Raw genomic sequence first — 17387 nt, 5'->3', positions numbered from 1 at the left:
CAAAGTTCATTGTGCCTTTGCACTTTCATCCGAAGCAACGTGCTTTTACATCAGCTCTGCATGCAATCAATGAATTCAAGGGGTAACATCCCAAGAGGGAGCTTCTCAAGCACTTGTGCTTTAAAAAGTGCAACCCACTTAAAATAACAATCCAATAGAGTAGCACTAAGCACAATATCAATCCTAAGCAACCCCATACAACATCATTCTTGCATAACAACACCATCTTGAATTTATTCTCAATGTCTGCAAAATTATTTTTCAATGTCTATTTTTCCCTTGCTTACTTACCCCAGCTTTACTGGGCATGTCTACAAATAGAACAAGTAAATAGAACAAGACCAAGACACCAAAAACACGACACCTCGCATTTAGATATCCACCAAACATCTTCAAGAACACCACCTCACATTTACACATCCAATGTCCACCAAACATTTTGGAGTGCAATATCGTTTTCGAATAACCCCATGTAGCAATCTTGCCCCACCTCCTGTTGACTACTCCCATGCTCCCACAAGCTTTGAAGCTACAGCAATTGAAGGTGGTTGGATTGGGAAATATAACTTTTCCACTACATCCATTCAAAGCAGCTCAGTGTACGATCGCTTAAAACATATCATGCAATTGGTGTCATCAGAGAGATGCAAAGGTCAAAATGGAAGTCACCTGCTGAATGGATTTACCTCTTTGCGGTCCCTTACTCAAAAGTCCCAAAAATTCTCAATTTTGAACATCTCTTGCAGGCCGGGCTTTTGGAGCTCCAGTAACTCCTTGTGAAGATCATTACGATCATCCGTGAAAAACGGAGATCTTGAAGTCTTCACAATTAGTTTCAGCTGCTCCTTCAGGCCTTCATCCAGCACAAAAGCCTCCAAGCCCTTTACGACAAGGACAGCTTGCAGATTTTCACCTCTCACTTTGAGCCAAGCTTTCCATGCCTGAACAGCTGGTCCCTTCTTTTCCCCTTGATCTCCTTCAATCTCCTTGCATAATGAGGAGAAGCCTTGGCAGCAGTTACATTTGTAGCATCCTCTTTTTCCCTTAACCGTTATATTGTCCACTGTCAACTCATCATCATCTCCACCAGTAAAGGCAAAGATGAGCAGATCAACCCCCCATGCACCCGCAGCACATTGCCTCGCTCAGCACACTTCAAAAAGTCATCAAATGTCATATCAGAGGGCTTCTTGTAAATCCTTCGAAAAGAGTTGAAATGCAACCGGGCATTGGCTAACATCTTTTCCGCGTCAGTCAATGCTCTCCCAATCAACTCCAACAACGACTTTCCAACCAAGTGCTTGCAGAAATCATCCACAGTGTAGAGGCCAGGCTGTGTTTGCTCTCCGTCATCTTTGGCATGTAGAAGTATGATCTTAGCTACCAGCTCCCCTGTAAATCCCCTGTCAATCCATCCACCTGCAAGCGCGCTCACTAGTGACCCATAAAGTTCCCGACTCCTTCCTGATCTATTCAGAATTCTACTGGCCTCTGCTGCAGCCATCGATACAAGTGGCTCAGAGCTCCACACTGTCCATACCACCAGTTCACGAGTTGGTGAAACAGAAAGAACTGACAGAAGATGATTCGCCACCAGTTCTGACGCGAGTTTAGAACGGGGATCGACATCAAGCCCAATGGTAGCTCCTAACAAACTCAATGCTGCCTCTTCTGGGAGGTCCTTCCTTTTAATGATGTATTCATACCATTTAGCAGGCCCTCCCAACAGCTTATCTTTAGCAAGGCTGTACGTTTCATTGAAGGCAACTTGCTTCCCTCCTTGTGTGTACTCCTCCCCTTCAGGTAAATCAGGCAAATAAGACTTGAAAGTAGCCCACCACAATGGCCTGCCATATCTCACAGCCCAATGGGGATTAGCAATGTTGTTGAGAGTTTTGGTGGAAAAGAGCTGCAGTGAATCCTTTTCTGAGATGTCTGCTGAGAATGTCCCCCAGATTGGAGGTGCTAGCATGACATCACAAGCAGCTACTCGGTCTGAAGGGTCAGCCCAATCCGGGGCATCTCGGAGGATGTGTCCATAAACAGCACTAGAACCCCGCTTCCACTGGCTGCACGGGTGGCTCTCCTAATTGGAAGGAAGCAGTTCAAGTGATTATCATTCCTCACCAGATGCCTAGCTTCATCAAACACAAATAAAATCTCCAACTTTCGATCATGCTCTATCATAATATCCTTAGGCCGTAAATTTTCAAATATCACCCTAGTCTCCCTTTCCCAGACAGTCCACGTAAGCTGCTTGCTACCCTGAATTTGTGTCAAACCACCTTTGGCGAAGTTTTCCTCTAGAAGTTTGTTGGTCTCCTCTTGCACGTCCTTCCAATACATGGAGCCTTCCATTGTCTCTATCAGAAATTGTTCATGACTCCAACCACTATTCTTGACTCTGTTTGCCAGCATACGAATGCATGCGATGAAGTAAGCCAAAGTAAAATTCATGCACGCTAGTTGCCCTTGTAGGCTCTCATCGCTGCCAAGATGCTTCATAGCTTGCTCACAGAACCACTTTGCAATCCAAGAGCTCTTGGGAGCACTCGGAGCATAGCCACCCTTTTGCATTATGCATGTCAAAGCTCGATACATAGTGGAGACATTGTCCGAGTTCTGGTATTCCAGCTTAAACGCCCTTTCTGAAAGAGCATGAAAAAGAGAAAAAATCAGAGAGCAGGGGTCAGAAATCTTTGCCTACCTCCAGTCAGTCGGCTTACCTCTGGCATCTGAAGCAGCTGGTTGCATCCGCTGCTTTTTGGGTGGGCCTGAAAATAGAGAATGAAGCAAGATAACAGTTGAGTTCCAATCTCCAAAGCCCTACTCACAGACACAGACACCATACATAGAGAATGAAGCAAGATAACAGCTGATGGATGCGCTTTCTGTGGAGTATGTGTATGTGAAAGGATGGGAATTCAATAGTGTACGTCGGTTGCCCGACGTCGTGCACGCTCGCTTATTTGACGAACCAGGAGGTGCCACCATACATACCTCCTGGTTCGTCAAATAAGCGAGCGTGCACGGACGTACACTATTTAAAACTGCAATTGGACACCAATCCCCGAATGCAATTGGACACCATGCCTCGAATGGTTCCACATACACATACTCCACAGAAAGCGCATCCATCAGCCAAACCTTTAAGCCCTTCTCAAGATTGTCTGCCACTTCCCTCCTGTCAAGCATGTCTGGATCTGTGGCCATCTCGCTCGCCGGGTGTAGCGCGATTTCTCTCACCATCGCTGTGGCTTGTGGCGGGTAGGGTTAGGGTAGAAGTTTTATTATAAGAGTGCTCTGCCTTGGCCCTTGGTTATAAGATAGATACCATGGGGCTCTATTCTCTCTCCTCTCTCACCGAGCATGTGAGAAAATGGATAGAAGGCCTGGGCATCCCGCATGTGCACTTCAACATCTCTATACTTGAAGGTGATACGCTCGGTAACATAATTAATGAATTCAATGCCATGACTGTGTTTCCTAATGTTTGTGGAGCAGTAGATGACTGTGTTTCCTAATGTTTGTGGAACAGTAGATGGCATCTCTCTCCTCTCTCACCGAGCATATCGTCACGCATGTCCTAAGCAAGCCCAAAAGCTCAAGGGTTATGGAGATCCTAGCCTCCATGGTCCAAGAGATGTATTAATTTAAGCTTCTCTCTTTTTGTAAGAGTTCAAGAGCAAAGAATTAATACAAAGCCTTTCGAGGGGGGGGGGGGGGTCGGCCTCAAGAATTTCGGCCCTCAATCTTGCTTATTTGTGTTAAGTTCTTGATTTGCATGCTTATTTTGCATATGCTAGTTGTTTGTGTATATGTGAGTATCTAAATGAATGCATGAGCTAGTGGTTGGTGTGTGTGTGAGTAGCCAAATGAATGCATATGTGAGTTGTTTGTGTGAATGCATTAGCTACTATGTTATTCCTATCACATGCTATCACTACTAAGGGTGGAAATTAAAAGGAACTCAATACTAAAAGAGCTTGAGTAAATACTTGTTATTTGCTATAAAGAAGCTATAGTAAACTTGGTTTCAGGGAGGGTGGGGAGAGATGAAGACAAAAGGTGCCAAACTGCATCAAGAATGGAACCATACAAGAGAGACCTCGCGCTGGTGTAGGCACTTGTTAGTAAGTGCTCAATGACCAAGAACTGATGTATTTGGGATATGTTTTGCTTTTTAGATGTCAACTTTTGGACCCTTAATCAAAAATGCATAAAAAGGCAGTAACAATGATCATTTAACATTAACCCTAGTGTGAAACCAACCTAAGTATAAGAAGCTTTGGGCATTTCACCTTATTGGAAAGAGGCTTATGATATTAACATTGTCATAGTCCACAAAGTGCACGGAATTATAGATTTCACTTGCCTGCATACATACAATATATAGATGTTGGTCAATCCTCATACTTACATTATATTATTTGATGAGATGCAATTACATAAGAGACCCAAGAATGACAAGTCTCTTTTGGAGGGGGCTATTTGAAAATTGGGCACTAAACTCAATTTCTCATCAGCCTATCACCCTCAAACAGATGGGCAAACAGAGATTGTGAATTCCATTATCCTATGTTGGGGAGAAAGATCAAAGTAAACAATGGGAGAAATACTACCTTTGGTAGAGTTTGCATATAATAACATGGTGCATACCTCTACAGGGAAGTCTCCATTTGAGATTGTTGAAGGCCGTCCTCTCTCTAGGCCATGTGGATGCTATATTTGGCATCCCAGCTTAACCTCCTCAACTCGAGTTCTTTAAAGGGGGTATCTTGCTCATTTTAAAGGCTAATTGAGTGTGGAAAAGCACAAGTGAAAGCTCTCAACAAGCTCTTCAAGCTCAAGCACTCCTATTCTAGCTAAAGCTTATGCTTATGTAATACCCTTGGTAGTTAAGTACATAGGCTATGGAGCACTTCCAGCTCATGCTCCCAACCAAATCCTCATCAAGACTCTCCTTTTCTCTGCAAGTACTCTTGGCTTGAGTAGCCATTGAGGCTTTGAGAAGAGGACAACATAGCTTAAGGTCCCAAGCAAGTCCAAGAGCTCAAGGGTTATGGAGATCCTAGCCTCCAAGCTTTCTCTTTGTAAGAGTTCAAGAGCAAAGAATTAATACAAAAGCCTTTTGAGGGGGGGTCAGCCTCAAGAAATCCGACCCTCAATTTGTTGTTTGTTTCAAGTTCTTTATTTTTGCATGCTTGTTTTGCATAGTTTACTTGTTGCATGTGTGTGTGAGTAGCCAAATGAATGCATATGTGAATTAGTTTTGTGAATGCATAAGCTACTATGTTGTTTCTTTCACAAGCCATCACTACTAAGGGTGGGAATTAAAAGGCAACTAGTACTAAAAGAGCTTAAGTGAATAATTGATATTTGCTATTTAAGAAGCTTAAAGTAAGGCTAGTTACATTGGTATCAGAGCATTGTAGGTATAGCTTAATTAAAACTAGCATTTCTTATAAAGCTACTATCCAAGCACTCTTATAAAAAGGTAGTAAGCATTGTGAAGGAATCATGTCTTTCATCCCACACAATGAGCCTAATGGGCATCAAGTAAATTTCAAAGAAGATGAAGCTTCGGCTCAAGGAACTCATGCATTAAGGAATTCAATTCAAAGTTTGCATGATGCACAGCATAATCCTTTCTTTAGGCCCACGGTCCAAGCCTTAATGTTTGCGCATGGCATGGTTCTTACTACAAACAAGATACATAAAGCTCCTCTTGATCAACATAGCCTTGGACATGTAGATTAGATTGATCAAAGGAGATATATGTATCAAGCAAGATACATAATCTTGCATAGTCTCTCCCTTTTGTTGGGGTGTAGATACACTCCTTATATTAATATATAGGGAGAGAAAGTGTGGATAAGTTGAGAGCTCCTCACTTTCTACTCCACTAACCCATATCTCCTATGTGATGCTTCACCATCTCCCACACACACACACTCTTGTGCTTGCATACACACACACACACACACACACACATGCATCCGCCGCACCGCACCCCCTTCAACTGGTATCAGAGCACAGATCTGCCCGCAGAAGCAGAAGCTTCGCGGGAGCTCTCGGCTATGGCAAAAAGGTCACAGATCAGAGCACAGATTGGAGAGCTTGCGGCCCAGCTTGTAGAGGCTTGCAAGAAGAGTTTATTGTGAGCCCCTTGTGTCCATAGATTAGCCCAGACACACCACATAGTAGGAGGTTTTGCAGAAACAGGTTTTTGCAGCAAGTGCATTTTTTCACCTGAAAATCACTTTTTTGGCCATAATTTCCTCATACAACTTAGATCTGCACAACCCAGGACTCTTTTCTAGGATTTTGGCATGTTCCCAATGCAATGGCAATGTCTGTTTGACCTAATATTGATCACATAATTTTTTGCAATAGCTCTGTGTATTTTGAATTTTCATAGGTACATGTTCCATGCTTAAATCAGGGCTTCAGATCAAGGTGATGGAGAGTTTTGGAGAGCTGAATTTCTAGCCAATTTAGAGTGGACGTATGCATGTGTGGACAGCCTAGTTGATTGCCGATATACATAGGTGGTAGTAGCTAGGACAGCAGGAGAAGAAGCTGAGAGCTTCTTGTGCTCTCTACACACACCAGCCGTGAGCACCGTGAGATAGCCGTGAGGAGCGCCGTGAGCGCCGTGGACAGCGTAGGAAGCCATGGGGCATGCGTAGCATGGCTATAGAGCATGTCACTCTACATATGTTTTGTGGTTGATCTTGAGCTTTTTGTGAGCCATTAGCAACATCTTTGAGAGGAGGTGCTATCCCACGAGTAGCAGGTTACAGGTGAGAGTTTATTTGCCCATATTTTATGCGCATCCCATGCGGCATTATGCACGTGGATTCTGCCATGCCTTATGCGCTTTGATTCTAACACATTGATATTGTTGATGCATTCTAGTTTTCGACACATTCACTTGACATTTATGCTGGCTGCTTTTGTGCCTTATTTGGCATTGTTTTGTTGACCTTTATCTCGGGCTTTGCCATTCGTATATGTGAGCTGAGCACTAGCTCTATTGGCATTGTGGATAGCACTATGTACGTCTTATGTGGAGATGTATTTGGTCGACAGTCGCGCAGCTCTTTTGTGAGGGTCGAGTGAGGTTTTATTGAGCTGGCAGATTCTCAGATGTCGAGATCCGTTCGGTGATACAGGTGTTTGGAGCATGCCATCGACATCCCCCTCTAGCTTAGGGTCACATGTGGTTATGTGGTCAGATTCTATTTGCAGACAATTCTTGTTGACATGCATTTGGTCTTGCTAGTCAGCTAGCCTTTTGGCATTGGCATTTCTATGTGTTTGGTATACTTTGTGATCAGTTTATTGGTTCACACATACCGTTTGTATGCCGTTATGCTGTCACTTGCTTTGTCATTTCTTACATCTTGTTGGCCTTTTGGCATTGGTTTTCCCTCTCAGTATCATTGGTTCATATTGCCATCGTACAAAGGAGACTCTGCCGGATTTTTCCCACGAGCCGAGACATTATATTGTTGGCACTTTTGAGCTCTATTTTGGTTGAGATTCTACTCCCGATACAAAGGAGACTCTGCTCGAATTTTTGTAGCTTATCGCTATAGTTTGGCACCTCTAAAACCCTCTTGTCAGTGATGGCTTCCTGTTCAGAGAATGAAGAATATTTCATATGCAAGTTCAATGGTAGCAACTTTACCATCTGGAAAGAGCGCATGAAGGATATCTTGACCAACAAAGGTCTATCACAACCGTTGAAAGAGCGTGTAGAGGGTGATGGCTATACACAGGCTCAGTGGGAGCTTCTGGATGCAAAAGCCATGGCTACGATACGTTTACATCTAGCCGAGTCAGTGTTCTTCACCATCATTGGGAAGACAACAGCCAAGGATCTATGGGATAGCTTATGTTCAGCATGGGAGAGAAAAGTGCATCTAAAAAAGTGTTTCTCATAAAGAAACTTATGAAACTCAAGATGAAAGAAGGTAGCACAGTTTATGGACACTTAAATGAGTTCAAATCACTTTTCAGTCAGTTGACGGCTCAAGGCTTTAGTGAGTTTGATGACGAACTAAAGTCTATTTTCTTGTTATGCTCTCTACCCAGTTCATGGGACATCTTTTGCACAGCCCATTAGCAATTCAGCTCCGAATGGCAAGTTAGTGTTCAATGACATCACAAATGCATTGCTTATTGAAGAGATTTGGCGTAAATCTCTTGATAGTGCTAGTCATGGGGATGCATATATGGCTAGCAGTTCACAGAAGCAAAGAGGTCCTGTGATGAGTCCAAGAACAGAAGCAAGAGTAGAGAGCGGAATGCTCGTAGTCAGAGCAGAGGATAGGAAATCTAGCAGAGAGCGCAGTGCCAGAAATATTGAGTGTTACCATTGCCATAAGAAGGGCTATTATAAAAAGGATTGTCACATTTTCCTAAGGGAAAAACAAAGCATGCAAAAAGAGTCTGACAAAGGCAAGAGTACTGTAAAGATTCAGGAGATCAACGTGGTTGATTCTCCCAAACCAGTAGCGATTCATGCAGAGGTGACAGCAGTTCTTTCAAATGTTCTTATTTTCATTGCAGATCTCACTCCAGATGCTTTGATTGCAAAGAATGAGGGTTATGCGCAGAATTGGATCATAGATTCTGGCGCGAGTTTTCACGTCACATCACATTGAGAGTGGTTTTCCTCTTATACACCCATAGAGGGTATAGTCAAGCTCGGTGATTCCTATGAGCTTGAGGTCATTGGCATTGGTGATGTGAAGCTTCAGATGTAAAATGGTACTACCTTTGTATTACAGGATGTCAGACAGATCACGAAGAACTTGATTTCTGTAGGACAGGTAGATCAACTGGGTTACACTACAGTGTTTGGTAATGGTTCTTTGGTAATGGGAGCTCCTCACTTTCTACTCCACTAACCCATATCTCCTGTGTGCTGCTTCTCCATCTCCCACACACACACACTCTCATGCTTGCATACACACACACACACACACACACACCCATCCGCACCATGCCCCCTTCACTTTTTGAGCTTGAGAGCACACCATACCGTGAGCACATCATCCTTGGCTTGATCAGGTAGGAATTGCTCCATGTGATAGCAACCCTACATGCTCTTCAAGTCTTGGGCCTCAATCCTTGAGAGCAGAGACTTGCCCACCATTGGCAGGACCTTTTCATGTACATAGCTATATGGCATAGCTTTGATCATTCAGTAATGTGCTCCCCACCAAACGCAACATCAAATTGATAATAAAGTTTAGCACTTTATCCATATTAACATACGTACCATCAAATGTAAGAAAAGTCATACTCTTTCCACCCTCTTTGAACTTTTGAAGCTTACGAGCTCTCTTCCAAGCATACTAGGTCCTTTTGCACCTTCATGGTGCTACGCGACTAAGAGCGCTTGACCTTTCTTTTGGAAAGCTTTTTTCATCATTTTTTGGGGGTGAAGGTCTTGGAAGGTGAAGGAGAACTTCTTCTTCGTTTTTTGATGAAAACGGATTCTTTCACTTCTTCCACTTTTGGATGAGGACCACTTGAAGGAGATCTTTGCCTTCTATGAGTGCAGTTAGGAGAGCGATGGGAACGTCATTCTTGAGGAGCGCTTGATGGTGATTTCCACTCCCCTTCTCCAAAGTCCTTCTAGCATGCTCACTCCCTTGTGGAGAATTGACTTCTCAAGGTGGAGACCTTGTTGTAAGAACCATGCCATGAGCAAACATCAAAGCTTGAACCATGGGCCTTAAAGATAGAATATGTTGTGCATCATGCAAGATTTGTACTAGATTTGTTAGAGCATGGGTTCCTTTTGTTGATGCTTCATCTTCCTTTCAGTTTACTTGGTGCCAACTACGTTCATTATGTGGAATAGGAGACATGATTCCTTTACAAAAATCAGTACCGTTTATGTAAGTACTTAGACCATTGCTTCATTAGAAGTTCAAGTTTTAATTGAAGCAACACCTACAACGCTCTGTTACCAATGAAATCAAATTGCATTATGCTCTTTTTAGGCAAATAACAAGTATTTACTCTTATATCTTTTAGCAACTACTCTTAATGACACGTAGACTTTCCTAGGTAATTAATGCCCTTAGTAATGGTAACATGTGATAAGAATGACATAGTAATCAATGCATTCATTTGGCAACCCCCACACATATTCAATTAGTATGCATATCAAAAAGCACAATAAGGAAAGATGTTTACACAATCTTGATGGCGGTCAGATTTCTTAAGGCCCCTCGAAAGGTTTTATATTAATCTTTGCTCTTGAACTCTTTACAAAAAGAGAGTAGCTTGAATTAATACATCATTAGGACCATGGAGACTAGGATCTCCATAACCGATGAGCTTGTTGGCACGCTTCTCTCATGCATTACTTTCCAACCCATTGTCACCACAGCCAGCCCACGACATCCATTTTCTTCAGAAAATAGAGCGCTCAAAATTGAAAATGAACATTTAAGGAAGCAGATTGAAGAGCTTAAAAGGCAGTTAAAAGATAAAGAGACAGTCCTGGCCCAAAGCTTTGAAATGCTAGAAGCATCACATGCGCCACTGCCCACCAGACAAGAGGAAGAGGAGCTCTATCCTGCGCCAACACAGCCAGAATCATCTCATGCGGCCTTAGACTTTCTGTGAGACACCTATTCTGTAGAGCATGAAGATGAACCCATGCCAAGTCCACCTCGCACTTACACACAAGGGCTCATCGCCAAACTGAAGAAGGCCTTGGAGGAAGAAGTGGATCCCTTGAAGCAAGAGGACATCAAATGGGAGCTTCAAATAGTGGAGATGGCAAGTGCAAAATTTGACAAGGTGGAGCAACTTTACGCCGCTCACCGACATTCGGCTCTCCCACTAACACTTCTGAAATTGGAACATGATATGCACATGAAAGATCTAATGCCTAAATGCCCGATGGAGGAAATGGGTGGCTACCTGCCCCTCATTGAAGATGAGATCAATGGATTAGCGCCAATGGCAAATCAACCTCTATGGAGGATATTTTAGATTCAAAAGCATATGCACGCTAACGCACCTCGTCATTCACTGCTGCATAAATACCACTTTTTGCCCTGTAAGGAGAAAATATACTTGGGAGCAATATGATAGGGTAGTTAAGCATTATCCAGATTATTTAAATTTTCCTATGCTACTTAGTGCGGATAAGTTTTGCTCCCATAAATATTTTACTTCTTCACTTAAGCATGCAATTAAAATATACGAAGGGGTACCAGATTTATCCTGGTGTCGGATGCTAGTTAAAATAGCTCATTTACTTATACTATGTGTAGAAACTTTTATTAAGTTACCCTATAATAGGCCCTGGGAGCATATGCTCGAAGGTAAACAAGCATTATCATTCGATCTAAATAAGGGTCCTAACTGCATGCAAATCATGGGGTTCTATGCCAGGTGCCAACTTTTGCCATCATATTATATGCAGACCTTTGAAGAAATGTTTATTACAGGCTTTATAGAGTCGGGTCTTGCTATTTTTGGGCCAAATGCAAAGAATCCAACACTCAGATATGTGGCATACAAAGATGCTGAGGAAAGCGACCCCATTCATTAGGCGATATGCCAACACGAAGAATCTATACGCCAAGAGGAGGTTCGCAAAGCCACCAGCTACGCCCTCTCCTGCGGTCCTTTCAGATGAAAACCTTTTTGAAGACCGCTACCCATAGTTTTGAAGACCAAGGGCACTACTACAATGTCCGAGGGGACGGACACCGAATTAGGTGGGGGAAAGATGTTTCGCCAAGTTCTACAAAGCCAAATGTGTCGGCGAAAATCGTCTTACTAGGAGCCTCTGATAGTGTAGAGATTATATACTTGGAGGCAACATTGCTGGGTATATATACCGGCACTTTGGAATTTCAAAGGATCATTCTCTTGTACAAGTTTTGAGGAGAATAGAAGAGTTGAGCTTGTCAAAAGTTTGCGGTGATTTTCTAGCACATCCTACGCACAAACGAGTGAGTAGCTTTCATTGAGCTTTCATGTATATGTTCTCTAATGTGTTTGCTTGATCTTGATGTGCTTCATGCATCGTTTGAGTACATGTGTGTATCGTAGTTGTCGTGCGTGCGTGCGAACTATTCGTGGCCATAGCCGCTAGTAGAAAACACCATTTTCCGACATAAGACCATATATGGGATCCTTACGACTAGTAGAATGAGCCTATAGATCAAATCATCATTTTATTGACACATTTTCGTGTGATATGCGATTGTGTCACGTGTGTGTTTTGGTACTGAAACGCTGTCGGATTTGGACCAACTCTTAAGGATAGCTTCCTTACACCTTAGGACACTAGTGTGTGCATAGGGATCATGATTTAGTGTGCCGGATCCTTGTAGATCTACATTCGTACTTTCTACCTGCGTCATGCACCTGAATTAGGATTTCTTCGCATCTGGTGATTCTAAAGGCATGGATGGAGTCCTGGTAGCTTAGGTATTCATGATTTGTCATAAAATGTTGATTTGGACTCTCTCTCATTAGCATATCATTGATTATTGTCCATAGGTTCGTGCGTGAGCTCGTATGTATGATCTCATTGCGTTTGGCCTGTTGGATTTAGCTAGACTAACAATCTAGCATGGCCTCCGACTATCCATAGCTATGGGTCCCCTACGGTATTGACATTGTATATGCGTTGCCGCATAGGCCACTGTACTGACACGATTCGCAGTTGCTCCATGCGAGAGTGATGGCGAGGACACACTACTCCACGGAACATGAGTTCATGCCCTAGAGGGACGGCATGCCGAGAGAGTAGTCCCCTCGAGTTGTTGTGAGCCTGTTAGTGTAAAGACTATCTCTATCTTGGAAGGCAACAGAAGAGGGTGTACCATGCAGATAGTGTATCTCAAGAAAAGGACCCAATGAAGCCATGTGAGCTTATACTGCCTAGAAGGGGATGGGTAAGTCATGATAAGAATATCCAGGGTGTGGAATGGGATGCAACCTTGGACAATGGTGACTTGAAGTAAGACAACATGTGGAAGCCAGCCGCCAACCAGTTATGCTAAGAAGATGGAGGCTAGTCTCAATTGTTAGGACCGAGGCTGAGCCAAGACTTCTTCACTGTCCCAGAGAGACAATACTCTTCTACAAGTGGCCTTGGGAGGTCACCAAGCGAGCGACAAGGAGCCCCGGCTAGGGTAGGGCCATGCTTTAAGATCAGCGTGGAGGAAGAGGCAGCACCTCACCCCCTTGGGAAGGGACCTTGTGTAGCAGACAGGTGGATGCAAATGGCTGAAGCCTAGCCTGGCAACAATGACATGGGTAATCCTGGAAGATTGGCAAGACCCCCACTCAAGATGTGACGCAAGACGGCAAGTACTCAAAGGATGAAGATTGCGGGACATGGAGAGCCTGCATGAAGATACGGCCTAGGGAGGCCAAATCCACTCCAAGCAAAGAGCAACATGTACGATCCTCACAAGCAACTTCTAAAGGTGCATTGGTGGTCTTACCTCGTGATAGGGCGAGGCTAAATAAGCCTATCATTTCCATGTCAATAAGTCTGGCTAGGTAGACACAATCAAGCCTTAGCATGGAAGCAACACCCCAAGACTACACTGGGATAACAATCCGTTTGAGGGAAGCAACACCCGAGATTCATAATGGGTTACCAATCCATCTGAGGAAGCAACACCCCAGGGCTCAGACTGGGTCATCAATCCATTTGAGGGAAGTAGCACTTGAGACTCGGACCGGGTTACCAATCCGTTTACCCCTTCAAGGGGATGTCCCAATAAGCAAAGCCAGGGACACCATGCGACGGGGTGGACCGTGCTTTAAGCAAAGCTAGGGACCTCGTGCAATGAGGTGGACCGTGCATGAAGCGAAGCCGGGGACCTCGAGCAATGAGGTGGACCACGCAAGAAGCGAAGCAAGACTGGATGTCCCCCAAAAGAAGGCTTGGGCTTGGGCCACATAGGGAGAGTCCCCCTTTGAAGAAGGCAAGCAACACCAAAGCGAAGCCGGGGACAAGGTTTGATGTGGTGGACCATGCACCCAGGTGGCCCTAAAGAGGTCACAAAGAGAAGGGGCAAGGCAACGCAAGGCAATGTGGCCATGGCAAAGGCCACTACAATGCAAGCAACTTCCCCTCTAGGTAGCCTCGCAAGGGATGTTTGGAGGCCCCACTGAGGATAACCCTAATCAGCCCACATCAATCAGCCCACATCAAGGGACAACAAGGGACCCCAAGATGAAGCGATCAAAGACTCCTCTCCAGCGATCAAAGACTCCTCTCCAAGGGGCAATTGGAATAGCCGTCCAAGAACCATTTGTGGAAGGTCGAAGACTACCCTTCATGAGCTTCACAACCTAGAGCTCGCCAAAAAATCAAGGTGGACGCAAACAGTTGGCAATGCAAAGTTGAAGGAAGATGCTTTGGCTAAGTGAATTCCAAAAACCAAGCAAAGCAAGCTTGGAACTGAAGCCTACTGTGCTCAATGGCTCTTCTTCGACATAAAGGTCACAAGTGAGCCGCCCATACGCCATGGAAGACCTCCACAACCCACGAATACAAGGGATCAATTGGTGATGGAACGGGGCCTAGTGCCATGGAAAACCTTGGTTACGAGCTAATTTCAAGGGATCAACAAGTGCTCATCGGCGCAAAATACTTGGGAAACCTTGGTTAAGCAAGATCTGCAACATGAAGGGCTTGCGACGTTAGGGTTAAAATAGAAGTTTTATTATAAAAGTGCTATGCCTTGGCTATAAGAGAGATACCTTTGGTCTCTATTCTCTCTCCTCTCTCACCGAGCATATCGTCATGAAGGCTTGCACACATGCACTATGAGAAAATGTCGTGCATCCTGCATGTGCACTTCAAAAAAAAGAGTAAAAAGCTACTCTTGTTTGTGACCAGGTATCTTCCTCCCCCCCTCTCTCTCTCTATCTCTCCCTCTCTCTCTCTCTCTCTCTCTCTCTCTCTCTCTCTCTCTCTTTGCTTCATGATCTCCAATCATGCCACCTTCCTCCATCTCCTCCATGGCTAATTAACTCTCTCTCCGGCCCTCCCTTCCTGCCTCCCTCCCTCCCTCTCTCTCTCTCTCTCTCTCTCTCTCTCTCTCTCTCTCTCTCTCTCTCTCTCTCTTCTTACACCCTTACGTCTCTTTTCGAGGTCAAGCACTCATATGTAAGCTATATGCTTAAGATTATGTACCACCATTTGGTAGCTAAGTATGATACTTAGGCTATGGAGCACTTTCATCTTAAGCTCCTTCCCTAATCCTCTTCAAATCTCTCCTTTTCTCCGCAAGTACTCTTGGCTTGAATAGCCATTGAGGCTTTGAGAAGAGGACAATGTAGTGCAAGGGAGAAGCAAGCCAACAAGCTCATAGGTTATGGAGATCCTAGCCTTCATGGTCCTAATGATGTATTAATTCAAGCTACTCTCTTTTTGTAAAGAGTTCAAGAGCAAAGATTAATATAAAGTCTTTCGAGGGGGGGTCGGCCTCAAGAAATCCAACCCTCAATCTTGTGTTGATTGTGTCAAGATCTTGCTTTAATGTGCTTGTTATGCATATGCTAATTGTATATGTGTGTGAGTTGCTAAATGAATGCATTAGCCGCTATTTTGTTCTCATCACATGCTATCACTACTAGGGCATTAACTATAAGGAACTTGTAAGTGTCATTAAGGCTAGTTGCTAAAAGAGCTAAGCGAAAATACTTATTATTTGCCCTAAAAGAGCTTAATGCAACTTGATTTCATTGGTATCAGAGCTTTGTAGGTGTTGCTTTAATTAAAACTAGTACTTTTAATTAAGCTACAATCTAAGCATTCACATAAAAGGTAGTGATTTTTGTGAAGGAATCATGTCTTCTATTCCACACAATGAACATAGTTGGCACCAAGTAAACTTTAAGGAAGATGAAGCTTCAACACAAGGAACCCATGCTTTAAGACATCTAGTACAAAGCTGATGCACAACATAATCCATCTTTAAGGTGCACAATTCAAGCTTTGATGTTTTCTCATGGCATGATTCTTACAACAAGTTCTCCTCCTCGAGAAGTCAATTCTCCATAAAGGAGTGAGCATGTTAGAGGGCCTTTGGAATGGGAGGAGCAATCTCAATCAAGTTCGCAACGTTCCCATCACTCTTCTAACCACAATCATAGTAGACGGCAAAGCTCTTCTTCTAGATATGGGGCCTTCTCATCCAAAAGTTGAAGAAGTGAAAGAAACCATTTCCATTAACAAAGAAGAAGGTCTCCTTCACCTTCACCAAGCTCTTCACCCTCAAAATATGATGAAGGAAGCTCTCCATAGGAAAGGTCAAGTGCTTTTACTCGTGCACCACAAAGGCGCAAAAGGACCTACTATGCTTGGAAGAGAGCTTGCAAGCTTCAAAAATTCAAAGAGGGTGGAAAGAGTGTGACTTTTCTCACATTTGATGGCACATATGGCAATACAGATAAAGTACTAAACTTTATCCAACAATTTGATGCGAAATTTGGTGGGGAGCACTTCACCGAACAATCAAAGCTATGCCTTGTAGCTTTGTACATGCAAAGGTCCGCTCTCCAATGGTGGGCAAATCTTCGAGCTCAAGGATTGCGGTCTAAGACTTGGCGAGCATATAGGGTTGCTATCATGAAGCAATTCCTAACCGATGAAGCCAAGGATGATGTGCTAAGGGCATGGCATGTTCTCAAGCTAGAAAAGGGAGAGACTATGTAACACTATATAGACACGTTTTGGTGTTCTATCCTTTTGAAGATGCCACCTGGGAGAATGAAGCCGATCTGTTTGCGGGATTACCCCCAGTTTGCGAGATGAGGACATCTCGCGTTTTTCAAGTGGGAGAGAATGTAAAATTCCTCCCCAACCTCTCAAGATGTCCAGCATCTTCCCGTGTAATCAAATCCCTCTTCAGAAATATAAAAGATCTTGTTTCTAATTGTTTTAGCCTAGAGAGAGAAAATATTCTAGAGAGAGAATATTCAGATTTTGAATATTTTTGGATAGAAAAATATCTCATCTTATTAAAATAAGTTTCCCTAAAACAGAAGTTCAAAAAGATTTTCAGAAGGTGCATTAGAAATTAAGTAAAATCTGTTCAAGAGGCATTATCCTAGGGGTGAAGATTTTTTCGAAAATTTAAATTAAGGTTCCTATGGACCAATAAGATTCATCCAAATGTAAGGAGGAGATAAATGAAGAAATAAAAGAAAAATCTCCCAAAAATGAGTAAATATTCACATAAGATGAAGAGTTGACTAAGGACAAGGCTAATAGTTAAAAAGGGGAGAGATTTAGAAGTAATGATGCATTTTTGACACCTCTGCATGGGGATTTCCCCCTCATGAATGAGGCATCTACTTCACATGTG

At 43.4% G+C, this 17387-nt stretch overlaps 1 pseudogene across 1 annotated transcript; it reads right to left on the bottom strand.

The window, feature by feature from the left end:
• Positions 1 to 908: 908 nt before the first annotated feature.
• LOC147607604 (uncharacterized) lies at positions 909 to 2935 on the bottom strand (annotated as a pseudogene). Its single transcript, XR_015264747.1, has 2 exons — positions 2727 to 2935; positions 909 to 2648 (listed from the first exon to the last, which is right to left on the bottom strand). The product of XR_015264747.1 is annotated as an uncharacterized LOC147607604 (transcript).
• Positions 2936 to 17387: the final 14452 nt, after the last annotated feature.

Source organism: Cibotium barometz, chromosome 55, assembly GCF_041138505.1.
Source record: "Cibotium barometz isolate CiBa-2024 chromosome 55, ASM4113850v1, whole genome shotgun sequence".
Taxonomy (NCBI): Eukaryota; Viridiplantae; Streptophyta; class Polypodiopsida; order Cyatheales; family Cibotiaceae; genus Cibotium; species Cibotium barometz.
Note: the sequence above shows the minus strand (reverse complement) of the source record. Positions and strands in the feature narration are given on the sequence as shown.